General features: G+C 45.7%; 1 pseudogene; it reads right to left on the bottom strand.

The window, feature by feature from the left end:
• Window positions 1-4,919: 4,919 nt before the first annotated feature.
• Window positions 4,920-9,516, bottom strand: LOC124647061 (annotated as a pseudogene).
• Between the last annotated feature and the right edge of the window lie 12,663 nt (window positions 9,517-22,179).

Here is a 22,179-nt window from a genome sequence, read left to right on the forward strand (position 1 = left end):
CTAATGACGGCTACAGAGGGATATATATGGGGAAGTCAAGGGATTTTCGTCCAACCAGCTAGGGTTGGCCAAAAACACCCCAAAATGGGCCTTCCTCCACTTATATGGCCTCTTAAAATCCCCTAAAATACCTAATCCGAAAATACATGGTTCTGGCCCATTAAATAAGGTGACGCAGCACCACAAATAACTCTTTGGACGAATTTTATGATAGAGTAACTTGTATAATTCATCCAAGCATCGTTGTTTCACTATGGTGGCTTCAATGTTCGAAATCCTCGCTTGCAACGCCTTCCCGAATCCTTGCAGGTCTGCTGCCATCTCCATGCACGTTCCAATGCTTGGCGTCCATGCTAGATCCATTCCTAAATAATATAAATACATTTGATTTAGGCAGCATCATATTCTCATATATATCAGTAAGAATTCCTAGTAACGAAGGTACCTGAGATGTGGTTGTAGGAGTATTGGTTGTATCTATCATAGCGATGTCCTCATCATCCTCCCCTACTTGAATTGAAGTCGTCCTCGACGTAGTCTCATCTTTTTCACCAAAATATGCCTTCAAATCGGAGGTTGGGATGTCCTCATCATCCTCCCTTTCTTGAAAGAAAAGCCGTCCTCGGCGATGTTTATTCTGTAAACATGCTAACAAAAGAGACAAGGTATATGCATGGTATATGTATATGTCATCCGTTTTAACAGATCTCTCATGTTTCCCATTTAAGTTTGTACATATTCCAGTATTGTAGTAGCTTAGAAGATCATTAGTCTCTAGTAAACATTTATCACAACTCAGTTTGCAGATATAAGTGAAGAACATATTAACTCCTTTCAAATTATAATGCTCATCATTAAACCATCCCAATAGTGGTAAACCAAAATTCAGTATTTCCAAATTACATGCTACAACTAGCTTAAATAAGAAATCATGCAACAAGCTATTTAGCATAAAGTCTATACCGGTATTGGAGGTCATATCAAAATGATTGAACATAGGTGGAATTTTACTTCCCATCAAACCAATAGTATATGGAACATCATCACATGTAATGCAAATTTTATTCACCAAAAATTCATTGTCTACGCCATACTCTCCAATTAAGTTAAAAGTAACATCAGGGGCATAGACACTCTTTAAACAAGGAAGTTCATCAATTTTATGTCTAGCATGTGACAAAGATATAGGTGGATCCATCACAACAGAAAACAAAGAATTAGCATGAGAAATCTTAGCCAACACTTCATTGTTCATAACCAGTTTTATATGATCCATACTAGAGTCATCTTTCAAATCACAAGGTGCATTATCAGGAGCAAGAATTTCAGTTTGTACACTCATATCAATAGAGGAACGAAAAACAGCACATGGTACACACAAATCTGTAGGTCTCTCAAAATTAGAGTCAACCAAAAGATTGCTAGTCAGATCAATGATACTTTCAGTGGTATGATCACATGGTACGTGCAAATCAGTAGTATGATCCTCTAATATAAGCGGTGCGGCCAAATCATCAGCGAACTCAACACATGGTATATTAATATCAACATTGCATTCATCAATCTCATGTGGAGGGATAAAATAAGTACCTTCATTTTTACCTTGTGACTCCAACGTAGAAGATGTTCGCAGCGACGTGTCACAAGTTTGTGGCTGGGCGACTCTCACTACAATATTTATGCGTGGAACGTTGGAAGAAACAACCGGTGCTAGTGTGCATGACTTGAAGGAGTTGAAATGGTCCACCGTGTTTTCATGTATGTGTTTCTCAAAAGCACAAGCGCGAACATATATACCAATAGTAGAACGAGGAATATACTTAAACTTAAGCTTAATATCAGGGTTTAAACCGTTGAAAAACATGTTTCTAGTACTTTCCTCAAATTCCTTTATATCACAACGATACATGTAAAATTTAAATTCCTGATAGTAAACATGCACAGTATTACTACCTTGTTCTAACCGTTTGAGTTTGCGGATCATTTCACGTTGATGAAAAAGAGGCACAAATCTATGTCGCAAAACAGATTTTAAATCTCCCCAAGTAGTAGGTTTATTATCAACAGTTTCTTTATAAGTCATATCCCACCAAATGGAAGCCAAACCCGTAAAAACACTAGCAGCAGTTCTTACTTTCTCATGTTCAGTAAAATCATGGCATCCAAAAATATTGTCAACCTCAAACTCCCAATCAAAATAAGCATCTGTATTATATCTACCCTCATAAACTGGTAAAGATATAACCTGATCATGATCTCCTGTAAATGGTTGCACATGCATCTCCGTAGTCGTCATGGTACTCGGGTCGACGGCTTGGTCCTCAATTCCTGTCATGGTTAGTACCCAAAAAGCACAAATGTATATGCCTACAAACTACGGAATATGGTGGTCACGCGCAATTCGTCAAGCAAAATACAAAGCTCTTACAAGTTCTTACCAAACAGGAGGCGGCGATCGGCAACCAACAGTATCAAGTAACTCCAAAGATTGAGCGAAGCGATTGCCAAGCACACGTATACCGCGCGATGTAGAAATATGTAGAGCTGTAGGTAGGCTCAATATATGTGGAACTACAACCATAATAATCAATGTAAAGCTGAAAAGTCGTTCAAAGTTGTCAAGTGCTGGTCCTAGACTAGACTGCCTAGAGACGCGAGCCTATAACACTTAAGGAAGTCACACGCTACTGTGAAGCAAGTGATGCCAAGAGATATAAGCGTGAAAAAAAATGGCAAGAGATATAAGCGTGGATGCAAACAGCAAGAATAGCAGTAAAGTCCGCCGGTCAAAAAGACAAGAGATCGCATGCAACAACTATTCAAAGAAAGACAACGTGTTGCTCTTTGCTACAAGGGAACTGACTCCAAAGCAAACACGCCCAGAATTTTCTTTTGTTGGAACAAGGTACGAACGATCAGATCTCTCCAAGTACTAATGTCGGTCACACTTTTTTTTTTTTTTTTTCTTTTTCTTTCTTAGATTTTTTTCCCTTTTTCTTCTCTTTTTTTTTTCTTTACACCAATCAGACTCACGGAGATTCTTTCCAAACTGACCCGACAGCAAACAGGTAGGCCTGGATGATATTACTTTCCAAAACAACTGCTGTCTTTTATTGGAACTTGAACCAGAATTTTTTTTCTCCGTATCTAAACTGTCTAAACAGAGCAACGGAAAATCGGACGTGTCCGTGAGATCCAAGCTAACTTTTACGGATCAAAAAAGCTAACTGAAGATGGTGAAAATTTGATAGCGAACGGCGGCGGCACAAGAACAAAGATCGTGCGACGCGATGGATTAACAAGAAAACGTGTAGAATATGGAGGCGGAAACAGGGAGCGGACGGTGATCGATCTGGAATTTTTTGGACACGATGGTGACGATGCGGAAGCAAAAGATGGATAACAACAAAGAATCAGCGATGTGACTGACGTGGCTAGAACTCGAAACTCCGAAAGACTAGATCTAAAAACCAGCAACTCGACACACGATGCAACGAAAATTCAGCAAAACAAAAACAAAGTGGTGATAGCGAAAAGGCTAAGACTGGTTTTAGGTGAGGATGAACTAATCTAACTTATTTTTGTGGGGCTTTTTTTTTTCTGGGTTATAGGTAAAAACAAATCTACACTAGAAAAACTGTAAATCTCACCGAGCAACCTGATATCTGATACCACTTGATAGGGCAAAGGTGTCCGATCTTTCGATGAGATGTGGATAAATCGATTTGTTGGTGGAGTTCGTGCTTGACGATCCGACTACACGTGCAAAGCTCGTGCGCCAATGCAATCGCTAGGACAATCTCCGGGAGTTACTGATCTTGCGGGAGCACGATCAGCCTGACCAGCAAGGGTCTTAATTCCTGCCTGAAATCGAGAACAAGCAAGAACTAAAGATGCAATCAGAATATTGCGGATATAGATGAAAACTTTATTGACAAGGTGGGATTCCGAATGGTCGGTCTTGTTCTGGGCGTTGGCCTCAAAAGAAGTACACGAGAGTTGCAGCAATGGCTAACTTTTAGTCTAATCAAAATCCAAGTTCTAATGACGGCTACAGAGGGATATATATGGGGAAGTCAAGGGATTTTCGTCCAACCAGCTAGGGTTGGCCAAAAACACCCCAAAATGGGCCTTCCTCCACTTATATGGCCTCTTAAAATCCCCTAAAATACCTAATCCGAAAATACATGGTTCTGGCCCATTAAATAAGGTGACGCAGCACCACAAATAACTCTTTGGACGAATTTTATGATAGAGTAACTTGTATAATTCATCCAAGCATCGTTGTTTCACTATGGTGGCTTCAATGTTCTGAAATCCTCGCTTGCAACGCCTTCCTGAATCCTTGCAGGTCTGCTGCCATCTCCATGCACGTTCCAATGCTTGGCGTCCATGCTAGATCCATTCCTAAATAATATAAATACATTTGATTTAGGCAGCATCATATTCTCATATATATCAGTAAGAATTCCTAGTAACGAAGGTACCGAGATGTGGTTGTAGGAGTATTGGTTGTATCTATCATAGCGATGTCCTCATCATCCTCCCCTACTTGAATTGAAGTCGTCCTCGACGTAGTCTCATCTTTTTCACCAAAATATGCCTTCAAATCGGAGGTTGGGATGTCCTCATCAGCCCTAAACCCGATAGAAAAACTCTACTCCTTCATCCCCTCCCCTCCTTGCCCCTATTCTCGTTGTTGCGGCGGCGGCGGCTCCTAGTCAAAGGAATGGAAGCGGCCGCCGTGCGATCCTTGTCCCAAGTTCGTCGCGCAGCGGCCAGGTACCACCGCCGCTCTGATCGATGCCAGGCCCGTCGGAATTGAAGCAGCCTACGGTTTAGCGTCGCATCTGCACATTTGTGGGGCGAAGGCTCGGATCAATGTTCTCCCGCCCGTCGGAATTGAAGCAGCCGAGAGTTCACTGTCGCATATGCTGCATATTCGTCGGGCCAAGCCTCCTCCCAGGAGGAGGAGGAGAAGGACCGCTCAGATCGGGATCCCCTCTCGCCGGGCCAAGACTCTGCGATCCCAGCTTGTTCTGCAGGCTCTGTACAATCCCCCTAATTGGGTCGTGAGGAGGGCACGCTCTTCCGTTTCAACGACACTATGGAACATGAATGCAGGAGATGGGGAAAACATATATGTATATAGTTAAAAGAGGAACCATACCTCCATAGATGGTCCACGATCTCTCCTTGTCCAATATGTTTATGCAGCAGCACAGGTACGTCATCAGGAGCAACATAACCATACCTGGAATTACAAATACAGTGAGTAATGGCTGGCTTTTAACAGAGTAAATTTATAACAGAGAGTTCTTCAGGAAGACATCAAGATTATTAGTGCATAAGACTGTAAATTTTATTATGTTTCCTGGTTCTTACCAATGACCTGTCACTTCTCCCTTGGCATCTGAACTGAATATGATGACGTTTCCTGCATACTTGTGACCTCCCACATGTGAGCACGCTCTAACAGCCACCTGGCCATCGAGACCTTGGCCTTCAATCTCCTCCTTGAACCTTGTAATCAAAGCAGGACCACAAACACCACACCTTTTATCCCTGCTTCCATGGGCGCAGACGAAAACATAGGAACCTTTTATAGCCTCAGGAGATCCAGGAAGCCATTCAACATCTTTCACGAGTACTTCTTCAACAAAGTTGTCGACATCAAAGTGGGTCAGCCCTCTACAAACATCAGGTGTTGAATAAAATAATTAGTTGATTATGTATTCCATCACCTAACAGCAGAAAGGGAAATACTGCATGTTTATTTGTTTACAGCCTTGCAGCTACCTGTATCGGATCATATCAGGAAAGATCAGCACGTCTCCAAGGGATGACTCAGTCCCATCTTCTCCTTCACAAATGGTCAGCTTGGTCTGAGAAAGGTAGAAGAGACCACTCATTAGTAATAATAAATACAATATGGGAAAGTCTTGTCTATTAATCTAATCCCAAGATGGCTTGTGCATAAGTTACACCCCTAATTAAAATAACAAGTCAGACTGCTGAATCATTGGGTCACACTAGGATCAGACACATGTACATTTGAAATATCAAAGACATTTAAAAGGACAAAAAAAACATCAGTCAAATAATACATATTGAATTTAAAAATGAAATATGAAAAAGGAAAGAGCATAAGGCAGTAACTATCTTAGTAAGGTTCATAGTAATACTGCATAATATCACCCTAGATTCCCAGAAGTTGTAGAACTGCTCAACAATGCCAATGCCATACCCCAGGGGTGCTTACTAGTTATTTTAGCATACTCCACGATATTCTGTTACAGTGTGATATGTACTAATATGTACACTATGTGTACATGCAGTAAGTGCAACGAAGTTTTTCTTAAATTTATACAGTTGCTAAGATCCAGTAGCAAGGAGAAAGAAGCAGAAGAGCTTCTGCACTCAGATGCACCATATAGGACATGCACAAACACCTATACAAAGGGCAAAAGGAACCCCGCAGCATATACTAGTCTGTATAACACCTGATCCATGTTAGAACAATAACATCAAATCCTTCTGTTGCACTATGTGGAATAAACACACAAGAGAGTAAGTTCCTACAAGGGGAAAAGAGAAACATTGCTGGACAGAGCCCCATATGATTTCAAAGGTGCTTAATGACATCCAGCGAATACAGACAGCAAGCAGATAACATAGCAAAGGATGCTGATCATTGAGCAACTATGAAAACAATCTAAACTGGAAAAATGGAGCCCAATTTCGAACCAAAATATAATACCCCATTGATACATGCAAGTCTTCAAAAATAGAATCACAAGGTACAATTGATACCAGCAAACGCCTAAAAATAGTACAGCGTGTGGATTTGAAGAAAATGAATAATAAGACCCAGATGGACCAGAAAACCAACAACAAAAAACATAGAATCTGTTACAAGGAGTCAAGGTACCTTATATCATAAACATAGTGAGAACCTACGGGTTTTATTACCATTAGAAATGGAGTTGGATACACAAATTCGTGAACACAAACAAATGCAGTGAGAATTTATGCAACAAAGACCCCCCAAGTTGAATAATAATTGGATATAGCTATCAAATTACCCAAGCCATACCAAACAGGCCCGAAACAAACAGGTCCGAAACTTAAACACTAAATCACCAGCAAACTGTCCCGTGACTAAAAATACACAGCTAGAAATGTGTGGATCGGCGAGACAAGTTCAAACCCCAAAGCACAATTTACATGCCCAATAGAAACAACAATAACCGAGCAACCAGATCTGGAGTGAAATATGCGCCAAAACAAGGTGCGAGCAAAATAAAATACAGATACGCCAATCGGCAAACATTTCTAGCATCAGACAGTAAGCAAATCGACAGCGACCAAACTAACTAAGCGAGCTTCTAAAGGCTAATTGGGAAACAACAAACAGAAGCAAACACAGTCGGAAACTACATCGTCCGCGAACACTCATCAGATCGATCGACCAGCGAGCAAGGATCGCGATCTCCTGCACGAACGACAGCACCATCATACGCAGATAACAGAAACGCACTAAATCGTCCAGTAATTCAAGCTAATCGAGAGCTAGCAGCCAGTTAAACGCTAAAACTCGTGGCAACCAGCAAGCGGTTCCTACTCCCCACCAACCAAACTAAAAGTAACTATCTTAGGAAGGTTCATAGTAATACTGCATAATATCACCCTAGATTCCCAGAAGTTGTAGAAATGCTCAACAATGCCAGTATCATACCCCAGGTGTGCTTACTAGTTATTTTGGCATACTGTATGATACTCTGTAACTGTGTGATATGTACTAATATGTACATGCAGTAACTGCAACGTTTTTTTTTCTTAGATGTATACACTATACAGTTGTTAAGATCCAGTAGCAAGGTGAAATAAGCAGAAGAGCTTCTGCACTCAGATGCACCATATAGGACATGCACAAACACTTATACAAAGGGCAAAAGGAACCCCGCAGCATATACTAGTCTGTATAACACCTGATCCATGTTAGAACAATAACATCAAATCCTTCTGCTGCACTATGTAGAATAAACACACAACAGAGTAAGTTCCTACAAGGGGAAAAGAGAAACATTGCTGGACAGAGCCCCATATGATTTCAAAGGTGCTTAATGACATCCAGCGAATACAGATGGCAAGCAGATAACATAGCAAAGGATGCAATGATCATTGATCAACTACGAAAACAATCTAAACTGGAAAGAATGGAGCCTGATTTCAAACCAAAATATAATACCCCATCCATATATGCATAGGTCTTCAAAAATAGAATCACAAGGTACACCAGATATCAGCAAACGCCTAAAAATAGTACATAGTGTGGATTTGAAGAAAATGAATAATAAGACCCAGATGGAACAGAAAACCAACCAAAAAGCATAGGAATCTGTTACAAGGAGTCAAGGTACCTACGCATTTTATTACCATTAGAAGTGGAGTTGGATACACAAATTCGTGAACACAATCAAATACAGTGAGAAATTAGGCAACAAAGACCCCCCAAGTTGAATAATAATTGGATATAGCTATCAAATTACCCAAACCATGCCAAACAGGTCCGAAACTTAAACACTAAATCATCACCAAAACTGGCCCGTGACTAAAATACACAGGTAGAAATGTGTGGATTGCTGAGACAAGTTCAAACCCCCCAAAGCACAATTTACTACATGCGCAATTGAAACAACAATAGCCTACAAGAAGAGCACCGAGCGAGCAGATCTCGAGTGAAACATGCGCCAAAACAGAGTGCGAACAAAATTAAGTACAGATAAGCCAATCGGCAAACATCTCTGGCATCATCAAACAGTAAGCAAAATCGACATCGACCGCACTAATTAAGCGAGCTTCTACTGACGAGAAACAACAAACCGAAGCAAAAGCAGTTGGAAACTACATCGGATCGACCGAAAGGATCGCGATCTACTGCGCGAACGCCAGCACAATCATCATACGGAGATAACAGAAGCGCACTAAATCGTCCAGTAATTCAAGCTAATCGAGAGCTAGCAGCCAGTGCAACGCTAAAACTCGTGGTGGGAGACCAGCACGCAGTTCCAACTCCCTCCCCACCAAACAAACTAAAAATAGCAGTACCGGAAGCATACCAAAACCGCATCGCCGCACCAAATAAGGCAACCAGCAAGCGAAACGAGGGGGGGGGGGGTAGAGATGCTCACCCTCTTGTTGAGGTTGGACTTGCGGGCCTTGATGGCGTCGGCGAGGATGCGGGGGGGGGGGGGGGCGGTCGGAGTCGGTGGCCTCGACGTGGGACGGCCACTCGGCGGGGCTCTTGTAGCAGAGGAAGACGTGGCGCTGGTGGAAGCCGACCGTCCCGGCGAGCTTCTCCTTGCCGAACTCGGGGCGCTGGAACCCGAACTCCGCATCCAGATCGGGGGCCACGGCGGGGAGGGCAGCCTCCGGCGCGTCCGAGGTCTGCGGCGCGAGGAGGGAATCCCCGGCGGCCGCCGCCGTGGGGGAGGAGTGGAAGGGGTCGGCCATGGGAGGGGGGGGGGGGGCGGTGCTGAAGCAGCAGTCGCCGACGGCGTGGTGTTGGTGCGCGCTGGGAATGAGGAGCCGCGAAAATGGGAATTGCTTGGAGAGTTTTTTTTTTGGACAGGAAACATAGCTTTATTGATTAACTCACATCAATACAAAATGTACCTCGGATGAACTCCGGAACAGAATGAAAAACACAACTAGAGTTTACATCCAAGCTAGATTTAGCTAACAAATGAGCTGCCTGATTAAAAACACGCTTCACATGTCGGAATGATATCGACGTGAAGCCTCGCCCAGAAACCTTGATCTCAGCGACCAACATCCCAACAGAAGATCTATCCATAGTCAACGAATTTAGTCGCTGCACCAGCGAGAGACAATCAGTCTCGAAGATGACCTTGTCCATTCCCTCGTCTCTTGCTAGCTGAACCGCTCGTTGGAGAGCCACGGCTTCCGCGAGCTCCGGGGATGAGAGTCCCACAACATGTTGACGACAGCCCACCACAAAAGCTCCAAGATGATCGCGCAAAATAACTCCAGCTCCTCTACACCCGGACTCCTTAAAGATGGCCGCGTCCGAGCTAACCAGAACCGTGTCCGGCGGCGGCGGTGTCCATGTTGTTGCTGCTGAATTGGACGCACACCTATGCTCGGAGACCGGTTTGAACAGATTTTGCTTGATCAGATCAATATAAGCTAGGATTTTACCTCCAGTGCGACATGGATCAGGCTTCACGTCCGAGTTACGAGCCTCGTTCCGTGCCTCCCAGATATGCCAAAATCCAACCGTGAGTGTCGTCGCTTGGAGGTCAGATGCTCGGCCGAGGAAATCGAAAAGCCAATGCTTGTTAGACGCGAAAGCTTTACGTTCCAGCTTCAACGGAACAACTCGCTTAACCTCCCGCCAAACCGTGCGTGCAAACTGACAGAGAAGCATCGAGTGAGAGATGTCCTCCGACCGTCCACAGAAGATACAAGACCCATTCGCAGGGATCTGGCGCTTGACAAGCTGCACACCACTAGGCAGGCAGTCCTGGGCAAAACGTCACATATGAATATTCATCTTTCCTGGGGCCTTGACCTTCCAAATGGCTTTCCAATCTTTCTCGTTCACGGTCCAAGTCGATGCCATGCCTCTTTTTGTTCTGCTCTGGGCCTTGAGAATTTTCTCCGAACGAGCCATATTGTAAGTCGATCTTACGCTGAAAGTGCCATGCCGTGTATGAGGCCAGAAAACATAATCCTCCCCTACAAGCCTTGATATCGGTACTTGCATGATCTGTGCTGCAGCTTGAGGATTGAAGAAAGCCTGGACACTCTTAGAAATCCATGTACCCGTCTCTTCGTCAATAAGCCAGTGCACAGTTGCTTGATCAGGAATCGGCGAGATGGGTTTTAGGAGCGCTGGTGGGTACTGAGGTACCCAAAAATCCTTCAAAATCCTCACTGTCCGTCCATCGCCAATACCCCACTGCACGCCTTGGGCAAATAACTCTCTGCCAAACAAAATACTGCGCCAGGTATACGAGGCCGATCTTGGCTTAGGAGCGTTCCAAAAATCATAGTTTGGGAAATACCTGCCTTTAAGCACACGAGCACACAACGAATCTGGAACGGTAACAAGTCGCCACCCCTGATGGGTAACAATTGTTTGGAGAGTTTGGGGAAAATGGAACGGAATTTGTTCTTGCCGGAGGGGAAAAGTGTGGCCTCCCGTTGAGCTACTGCGTAGGCCCGCGTTGTCGGTGTGATCTGCGTGTCCTCGCTTAATGGCGGGCAGGCCCACGCGAGCGATAGCGGTCAGCTGAACAGCTGGAGTGTCGTCTCCTTCCTTTCTGGGCAAGCTTTGGATTATGGAACCCTCAACCCTGCAAGTGATGTTTGGCGATTAAGGCTAGCCATAGTGGGTAGTATCATATAGTAGTATCATGTATATGATACTTTTGTATGATACTAGATCCATAATACATAGTATCATAGACTAGTATCATAGTTTTGCTATATTAATTGATATGTAGAATCCCAATACAAATTTGTGTACAAGATTTATTTGATACTAACTTTTCTCGTGATGTGCGCTATGATACAGTATCTACCTATGATACTCTAATCTCCTCTCTCATCCATAATTACACGCCACATCAGCATTTTTGGTGGGGCTAGGTTGCATGATACTAGCTATGATACTAGCACTATGGCTAGCCTAATGTTTTTGAGCGGTGCACATCTGTCACTGAGCGTGAGTGGTTTTCTTTTGGTGATGACAGTGTTGTTACTTTTTCTTGACGAATACGCTGCAGTTTGGGATTGGTTGGATTGGACTGTAGTTAAAACATACTAGCTTGAAGCCTATGAGACTGCTCATAGTGGGAGTAACATAGCTAGTAACATCACACACCCCAAAGCATTTTGGTGACATGGCATCATAATAAATGAAGAAAGAGAGTGAGGTGGTAACTAGCTATGTTACTATAACATCACACTTCTCAAAAAAAGATGAGTCTACAATCTAATAAATATAGCATGCATGATACCACATATAAGTAACTATCCACTATGGAGGTAGTAACATAGGGTAGTAACATGCACCATGTTACTACTCTATGTTACTCCCCACTATGACTAGTCTGATGTAATACGATTGTGGTAATTATCTTAAGACCATAATAACATGTGACATGATTGGTTATGACAGGTCTAATGCAATTTGGATTACGATTTTACTGAGGAAATTAGACGGTGGAGCATATTTGGGAGTGGTAGTAAGAGCATCTTCAATAGTCGCGCTAAATTTTGGCGCTGTAAAAGGACTTTGCAGCGTGTTTCATCCGTGTTTTGTCGTGAGGTCATATCCACCTCCATCAGAAGCTCTAAATTTTGGAGCTGTAAAACTAGGTAGCTGTTTTTACGCGCGATTTGTGCCGCGCGCTCTTTCCGGTGCGGTAGATATAGTGCACGAGATAGCGTTTTTGCAGCGCGCTCCACTTTACAGCTCCGGTTGCGGCATCTGTTGGAGCAATAATTTAAGCCTCGCGCACGCTAAACTAGTCGCTTTTTGGATACAACGCTCGATACAGCGAATGTTGGAGATGCTCTAATTGGTGGAATATGGGAGTGTGTTGATTGTACATACACCAGATGGCATGAATTATAACCTGACAAAGCAACAAAGAGCAGGCCTAATTCAGAATTTTTATTAATGGGTCATAGTCTCATAGATAAATAGTTGCATAATAGGATTAAACCACTGATACTTGTAAGTTCTAGGAATCAAAAGGTGTTTCAGTATCTACGTGATGTATACATGTATCCCTCGGTGCCCGAGGAATTTTTTCACGGCCATTGCTCCCGAATTTGGTCACCTTCATTGATGAATCCACTGTGCAAAGTGAAGGAAGGAGTGTCACCTTTGCCGTTGGCTTCTGCAATTTATCGCATCCATGCTCAGTGAAGATACCCTTTCTCCACTCTACCATTCAGGAGGATGACAATTGCACATTGGCTGCTTAAATTAGTATCAAGGACCATGGCATCATACCAAATTATAGTTGTTGTCTATTTTAGAGGGCGTACCTTGACGTCCGTTAATTAGATATGTCTTGTAGGTTGTTGGTTTCTCAATCCTAGCATAGCATCACTTTTTGGCCAAGGGAGTTTGTGTGGTAAAGACAAAATGTGAATGAGACAAACCATATCAGTCGTGACTCGTGAGAGACTTGATAGAAGAGTATTGCTTCCCTTACGCGTTGCTAAGATACCATACAGTTGTGCATTAAAACATGGGGAAATGGCCAGATGGTGAGTGATTTCCTTGATTCTTTTAATGTTTTTTTCTTTAACCACAATGAACCACTCAAATGTGTACATTGATCCTTCCTTTAGTCATTTTCTGAATTGGTTTATGTGAATGTATGCAACATAGCATTCTGTTATCACCAGATTTTGGCCAAATCAGGAGATGGGCCGTAAGTGAAGATGGGTTTGAAAGATATACATGTGAAGGGTCTTTGAAGCGGCCTTGCGCGAAGAGTTTGGGCTAGATTGCCCGTGTATCTGTAAATATAGTAGATCGTATCTTAGTTTAGAATTAAAAGATAGAGTTTAACCCGTGCACGATTAGGTGCACGCCCGAATTAGAAAGTCCCTTGGACTATAAATATGTATCTAGGGTTATCGGAAAAGGAGGACAATCACGTTCACAACAAACACAAATCAGACGCATCGCCACCCCTTCTTTCGAGGGTTTCTTCCGGGTAAGCATCATGCTGCCTAGATCGCATCTTGCGATCTAGGCAGTACACGTTTATTCGTTACCTTGTGTTGCTCGTGCTGAAGCGTTGTTGATGGCGAGTAGCACTATTTATATTAGATGTTTTGGGGCTTGCATGGATGCTTTTCTTACGCATATCTGTTTAGCTATGCCGTCCCTCGATATCTAGCTGCTCTTATACCTATCTAGGTGTAAGGGCAGCGCCTTGCTTGTTCGTTATTTAGTAGATCCGATCTGTTATAGTTGCTCCTTGATTCTTCAAGGATTGGTTTAATATCTGTATGGTTAGGCCTTGCAAACGGGTTGAACGATCCGGTAGTACGTAAGGTATGGTTTGTTAGTCCTAAGAGGGATGTTCCGGGAATTAACTTAATGTTGGTTTTTAGGCCTCTTTTAGGGTTAGTTTTCCATTATCTTTCATGTCTATTAGGCTCAACTACGCGTAGGATGTTCCGATCATACGGTGAAAACCCTAAACTGTCGTAGATTGGTTTAACTTTATATTGATCAAGCAGGAGCCCCATGTCATCGTTAACCCGACGCAAACCATGGGGCGATCGGCTCTTTGAGCCGATCCACGAGGCAACCTGAGAGCCGATCGGGCTCGTATTTAATGTTTACGTGTCCGCCATGCGAGAAACTAATCGAAGCAATCCAACACCTTCCCGACCAGGTATAGGTCAGGTGGCACGCCCTTGCAACCGCCGGGACGTGTGCCGGAACATTTGCGGGACGACGTCGAGGGACCAGGGCCCCTCGCGGTCTTGGAAGCCTCCCGGCTCTTCGTGTTGCTTAACCACTGCTCGCCGGTGGGTTTTGGCAGGCAACACATTCTGGCACGCCCGGTGGGACCATCTTCTGCAACAACCACGTCAACATCCGAGATGGCGAAAGAACCGGTCAAGTACGAAGATCTGCCTGCTGAGCACAAGAAGAAATATGGTGATCTCAAGGCCATCTTGGAAGCCGATCTCATCGGCTCTTTTGAGAGGACCCGTTCGCACGGCATTAAGTTCAAAGGGTTCCAACCCGAAGGCGCGTTAGAGGGACTAGATCTATCTCTCCCTTCGGAGGAACGTACCAGAGCCCTGCGACAGGAAATTAACTATGCCGTGGCTCATTCTCTTCATCGGCATTCTGAGAGCCTGGTGAACACTTTGGAGCGTGTTGCGCTTAATGTGGTGCAAGAAATCATGAAGCATAAGTATTCTCCGTCAGGTCCTGCTCTAGGAACTCACCAGGGGGAGATACCGTTCTATACTAGGCCACCACTGCAATACACGTTCGCAGCTCCACAGCAATAAGGTTCACCGGCGTACGTCGTCTACAAGGTCGGAGGCGATCCTGGCGATTACCAATTCCTGTATGAACCGCCCAAGGAGATTCCGCATGGATACGTGTGCACGTACGTGTCGGACTGCAACAAAGGCATGAGCCAGATTACGGCAGGAGGAGTCGCTGGAAAAGGAGTAGTTGCTGGAGCAGGAGGCAGTTCTGGAGCAGATGTTGAGAAACAGGCGTGGCTAGCTAAATATGCCACCGGAACAAGTCATGAATGCTCAACCTCTGCAGCTCCTACAGTGGATCAGATCACTGCAGTCTTGAGAGATCAGTTCGGCATCCTGCCGAAGAAGAGAATGATCGGCTATTCCAAGCCGTATCCCAACGAGTATGACCTAATCCCACTACCGCCTAAGTATCGGCTCCCTGACTTCACGAAATTCGGTGGATCAGAAGGAACCAGCTCAATTGAGCACGTGAGCCGATATTTGGCACAGTTGGGCATGGTCTCAGCTTCAGACGAGCTACGTGTGAGGTTCTTTTCACAATCTCTCACGGGTCCAGCCTTTGGGTGGTACACCTCGTTGCCACCAGATTCGGTTCGGACGTGGAAGCAGCTGGAAGAGCAGTTTCACATACAGTATCATTCAGAAACTACTGAAGCTGGCATTGCCGATCTGACACAGGTTTGGCAGAGGCGAGGAGAGACGGTGTCTGAATACATCCAGCGGTTCAGGACCGTCAGGAACCGATGTTATTCGGTTCGTTTATCTGAGAAGGAAGCAGTCGAGCTGGCGATAGCAGGCCTGTCAGCGCCGCTCAAGGATGTGACCTTCCAAGCAGACTACAATTCACTGGCGCATATGGTTCAGAAATTGACATCGTATGAACAGCGCCACCCAGAATTGTACCAAGACAAGTTCAAGCGCGTCGCCCTGATCGAGACGGACGAAGATGAAGATTCTGCAGGAGATCAGGAAGTCGCTGTAGCTGAATGGACTCGGGGGGCAAAGCCCGTGTCCTGCAAGTGGGTGAAACAACCAGGGCCTGCAAAAGGGTTTGACTTTGATTTAAGCAAAACAGAGCAAATTTTTGATTTGTCGTTGAAGGAAAAACAACCGAAGTTACCCGAAGGCCACAAAATCCCCACGTTACAAGAGATGAACGGCGAGCCATACTGCAAATGGCATCACACGTTCACTCATACCACCAATGACTGCAAAGTCTTGCGCGGACAGATTCAAATGGCGATAGAACAAGGCCGATTACTCTTCGGTCAGTTTGCCATGAGAGTTGACACGAGTCCGTTTCCTGACGTCAGCATGGTCGATCTCAGTCACTGCATAAGACGCGAGCCAGGTTTCTCTTTTGGTATCAACATGGCAGGGCTTGCAGATCGCCATGGCAAGGATAAGCCAGAGAGCAGTCACTCCCGTGGCAAAGATGAAGAGGAGGCCGATCCACGCGACCGGCCCCAGCATGATGGCAGACGGTATTTGACTGAGGAAGAGGTGAGGAGCGTGCGGTATCAACGACCACTCTTCGCTCACCTCCTTAACAAGTATGAGCAGCAGTATGACCGACGTCGGCGCTACGACGAGGATGATGAGAGAGATCGTCGGTCTAATGCAGTTGACAGGAAATACCGTCGCAATGAAGGGTATGAGCGTCACGCTAGAGGGAGGTCAAGAGAGGAAGAGGACATGGATAAGCATTGGAACTGTCCTTTCTTCAAACACTGCTGGGACTCAGGAATGAGCCGATTGCCTACAATCGAAAACTGCCCAGAATGTAGACAGAAGAGGAAGGGAACAAATGAAGTTTCAGTGTTCAAGCGTCTAGGACCTCTCCCACCTCAGAACAAACGAGCTGAGTCATCTCGAGATGAAGACTTCGAGGAGTCATATGAAGAAGACAGATATCACCGTCCAAGGTGGTGCCCTGATGGACTCAGCCACTCCCAAAAGCGCAGAGTGCAGCGGCTACGTAACTTGGAGGAAGCCGAAGCGCAGTACCTGTACACGTTGAGGAAAGCACGGCCCGATTTGGCCGTGAAAATTCAGCAAACATTGGAGATGGAGGCTCGCCCACCAAAGAAAGTGTGGCGACCCAAGCAGACAAAAGCCGATACAGAGGCATCGGCTGATACAAACATGGTGTTCATACTCCCGGCAGAGTTTTGTGCTCCAAAAGATGAGGAAGTGTCGGTGGCACAGTTTGATTGCGGCCCGCGGCCAGTCATCTTTGAGAAGCCACGAGAGAGGAGCTACAGGCATTTGAAAGCCCTATACTTGAAAGGTTATATCAATGGGCAGCCTATCAGCAAGATGCTGGTTGACACGGGAGCAGCGGTCAACATAATGCCGTACTCCATGTTGCGACGTTTGGGACGATCCAATGACGATCTGATCAAGACCAACGTCACGTTAAGCGATTTCAACGGCCAAGCGTCAGAAGCCAAGGGTGTTCTGAACGTAGACTTAACTGACGGCCGAAAAACCATCCCTACGTCGTTCTTCATCGTCGACAGCAAAAGCACTTACGCTGTCCTGCTAGGAAGGGATTGGATCCACGCTAACTGTTGCATTCCATCCACAATACATCAGTGCATCATACAATGGGATGGAGATGAAGTGGAGGTTGTTCATGCAGATGACTCGATCGAGATCTCTTTGGCTGGCATGACAATTTGGGATGCAGACGACCAAGAGCCGCTCTCTGGAATCAATCTGGACGGCTATGAGCGCATCGAAGCTTCAAAAAACGGGGTGAGGCTGGTCTTATCCACTGGCCTGACAGAGTAGCAAGATCCAAGTCTATGGACGTACGTGGCAAGGCCGATCCCTGCGATCGGCCCCAAAAAATGAAAAGCAAGGATCTCACATCAAGCATGTCACGTAGCTATAGCAGAGAACCAAGAGGTTGTAAACCCTCATTAAGCATTGCAATGAAACAGGAGGCCGATTCTAGCAATCGGCCAAAATTAGCCTCAACATGCCTTCTGCATGTGTTCAGCATTGATTTAGCAGGCAATGGAAAGCTGGGGTATGGGTTTACATCAGCTGATGAACTAGAAGAGGTTGACATTGGTCCTGGGGATAAGCCACGACCAACATTTATCAGCAAATAGTTGGATCTACAACTGCAAGGGAGGCCGATTCCAGCAATCGGCTAAAAATATTCTCACCACACGTGTTAACCGCTGTGCTATTTAGCATGGTGAGTTGTGTGACAGGCTTATAGTTGGCTGGACAGCCGATATCTTCAATTACTTGAAGGATTCGGCTCGGGGGCATACACACAGAGAAGGTACGAGGCCACGAAGTATGTACCCAGGAGGAGCCGATTCATGAAATCGATCGGCTAATAAAAAATCGAAAATAGAAAAATTTTAAGCACAGCCGATGCTCGGACATCGACTTAAGGATAAACAGCCGATGCACAGCCATCGACACATCAACTTAAGAATAAACAGCCGATGCACAACCATCGACTTTAGAATTACAGAGTTTAAGCTGCCACTTGATCAGGCCTCACTGAAGGAAAATTTCTAAGGCACAGAGTACACCAGTACGGACGTGATCCACTTCTGCGATCTCGGCCTCGTAATCATCATCCTTGATCTGAAGGCAGGCAACGTCACGACTGGCCAGAGCTTCAACTGCAGCGTCACTGGGACGTTGGGCTGGATTTCTTCAAGGATGTTCTTCACCTCCTCGGAGTTTTCGACCAATGTCTCAATGGATGAAGAAAGCAGAGCTTTGAGGCGTTGGAGTTGGTGAGCCGATCTGAGCAGCAAAGCACAAGAATTGAGCTAGGAGGAGTTGGAGAGCCATTACATTTGAAGCTGCTTAGTTCGAGGAAGGGGTTTGTTGATCCTTCCAAGCCCTCTTGGTGCATCGACTCTTTGTGCGTAGGCTTCCCTGCCCTGTCTGGAAGGGAGCTGGAGGGGCAGCAGGTTCAGGGGCTGACCTTTTCTTGGAAGCCGATGATAGCACATCTGGCTGGGTTTGCATGGTGGTGTCCTCAGAGGTGCCCGAGCTTGAGCTTCGTCGGCTGGACTGCGTCTCCCCGCTGATATTATCTTCAGTAAGCTTTCTTGAGCTGGCATAGGGTTGTTGCCCTTCAAAGTTTTCCTGGCAGCTACCTTTCTCACTGCTGTTCTCGCCTTGACTGAGGCTCGGGGGCAGCTAGCCCTGAAGATTCTTTGCTCTTGGGAGCCGATTTTGTTGGAATCGGCTGGCTCTGCATCACAACCTTTTTGAAAGGTGGTGAGTTCTTGCAGAAGAGAACCACCTGAGCTGATGGGAGGAATTTGAAGAGGGAGCCATCATCATTGATAGGCTCTGGGCCATCTTGTTGCTACAAAGAAACAGAGCAGGGTTATAAACATTACTGTAAACTATCACAAGGGGATTTGTGAGCAAGTGGTGCCTGTTCTGCAGAAGTATCAGCTTCAGCATCAAGCTGTCTCAGCCACGGTCCTAGAGCTCTCCTGAAGGCAGTGATTCAGGAGTTTTGCCGTTAAATCTAACATTACGCTTAGTTGGTTTGGAGCGGACAAAGATTACCTTCAGGCTAGAGACCGTGGCATTGGGGATCTGAATTTGAGCAAGGGTTGCAGGTTACCGTTTGAGGGGATAACTGAATTGACCTGTCTTGCAATTTATCGTGAAGGACTGATGCGTTGCCATCGGCTCATTGAGCATTGACCAAGTTGACAATCGGCAGAGTCAGTATGAGGGGAAATCGGCTAAATTAGCATAAAGGAGATCGGCAAAATCAAAGGAAGTTCTTCATGGCAAAATCAAAGGGAGTTCTTCATTAATAATGAGATTTCTTACATAGAAGAGCTGATTGCTCTCAAAAGCGAGAACCAGGGGATACATTGCCCCATCTACTACTACTGATCCTATGCTAAAGATCCTATCTATGAGCCGTCGCTGCCCTTGTCGTCGCCGTCGTCGCCGCTGTCGGCACTACTCCCGGCGGGCTCGTCGTCGCTGCTGCCGCGACCGCCGGCAGGGCCCTCGTTGTCCTCGTCCTCCTCGTCAGCGTCGTCGTCGCTGTCGAAGTCGCTGAGGTTGCCCGGCCAGGGGCAGAAGCGCTTGGCCGGCGGCTCGTCGGAGGAGGTGTCGTCCTCCTCATCCTCTTCCCCCTCCTCCTCCTCGAAGGAGGTGAAGTCGTCCCAGGAGAAGCGATCGTCATCGCTCTCCTCCTCCGTTTCCCCGTCGGCGAGGAAGCGGAGGTCACTCTCTGACATAGGCATTCCCAATGGGCCTGCCAAAGATGGTACCCGGGGTTTACTAAAGGCCCAGGACTCGAAGAATAAGAAGACTTGGAAGCCCATTTAGTGTTAAGGAAAGATAGTTTGTATTAGGAAAGATAGAGATTTGTAATCTTACGGGTTGGGTACGAAACCCTCCCGAACTCTGTAACTTGTGTATTACGAAAGCCTCGGCTCCGCCTCCTATATAAAGGGGAGTCGAGGGACAAAGAGAGGATCGAATCTACTGTCAACATAACCCTAGTTTTCACAATCGTCGAGTACTTTTCGCCTGAAACCTTCGAGATCTACTTGCCCTCTACTTCTAGCAAAACCCTAGTCTACAATCTGTAGGCATTGACAAATTAATCCTTTGTCAATTGGCGCCGTCTGTGGGAATTAGAGGTTGCAAGGAGCTGATCTCGATGGCACGCCCAGAATCGTCGAGTTCGTCGGTGGCTAGCAATGCGATGGATCGAGGTTACCGGCAAAAAACTGATCTAGTCGATTTTATTCCTCACCCGCCCTCCCGTGTGGATGCATGTGCCTATCTGGAGGAGCCCATCATCATGACGTTCGGAGAATTCCGATTTGGCGTCAACAAGGAAGGATCCTACCGTCTCGAAGTTCCGATCTCGTCGGAATTTTCAGCGGTCGATTCTAACTTTTCATCGAGTGACGAGGAGTTTTCGTCACCACGCTTCGTCGACAGCAAGGCAAGCGGAAAGCTCGCCAAGATCTTCAGCAACACATCCTTCGAGTCGTCTGCGGACTCCTTTATAAGTAGCGATTCCGACAGCGTCGACAGCTTCAACTTCATCGACAAGTCTATCGCCATCGGAAAGGTCTTCACCACTCTATATGATGGTGTCACCAATCCTGACAAAAATCAATACGCAAAATACCATCAGATCTATGCGATAGAAGAGGCAGGCCGATCAGAACCAGAAACGTCAGAGGCTTTCGATGATTTGGGAAATCCTTACATCGATCCCGCTGATCTCAGAAAAGGCCTAGGCACTAAATATGCTGGGACTTCAACTCGCGCACAAGTCCAACTCCCGCAAGCAACGTGGGATAGGGCTGCAAGAGCCATGGATGGTTCAGAACCAATGACCACCACTGCTACTGTACAAGAACTACAAGCATATCAATATAGACTTGCTCGGGTAAGTAGAGAGTTGGAAAAACAGACAGCGTCTTTAAATAGAAGAAAAGAAGCAGCATCCGCATCAAGCAGACGTCGAGCAGAGCTAAGTCGACAATCAGGAACTTCGGGAGACAGTCACAGAGAAGCTCGGAGGAGAGCAAGATCTCGGCTGCAAAATATACCTGAAGCAGAGAGAGGAAACATAATTCAAAATCTCGACATGTCCTTCATGACGATTGATACAAGGGGAAATATCATCCCAAAAACGCCAGAAGCAGGTTATATGGCAACGCAAGCTTACATCCTTGCGTCAAGACCACCTCCGGGGGACCTGAGAGAACCGTTGTTCAATATGGCAATGGCTGGAGTAGGAGTCATGGGAACGGCATTCGCAGCCACGCCTCCCGAAGCAGATCCTAGGCAAAATAGTCCACGACCCACCACAGCGGTGCAAGACCCACCAAGAACAAGTGGAGCAAGAGACACAGCAGTTCAAGTAAGGGTGGACAGAGCACGACAAGAAAGGAGAGAACGTCAGCACTCACCAGAAGTTGCCGACGAAGATATGTGTGGGCTCCCATGTTTTACGAGAAGAGTTCGAAAAACTCGAGTCCCAAAAGGGTTCAAGCTACCCGAAAATTTCAAGAAATTCGATGGCCTGCAGGATCCCGAGGATTGGCTCGTGGATTATCTCGA

This window comes from Lolium rigidum, chromosome 4, assembly GCF_022539505.1.
Source record: "Lolium rigidum isolate FL_2022 chromosome 4, APGP_CSIRO_Lrig_0.1, whole genome shotgun sequence".
NCBI classification, from domain to species: Eukaryota; Viridiplantae; Streptophyta; class Magnoliopsida; order Poales; family Poaceae; genus Lolium; species Lolium rigidum.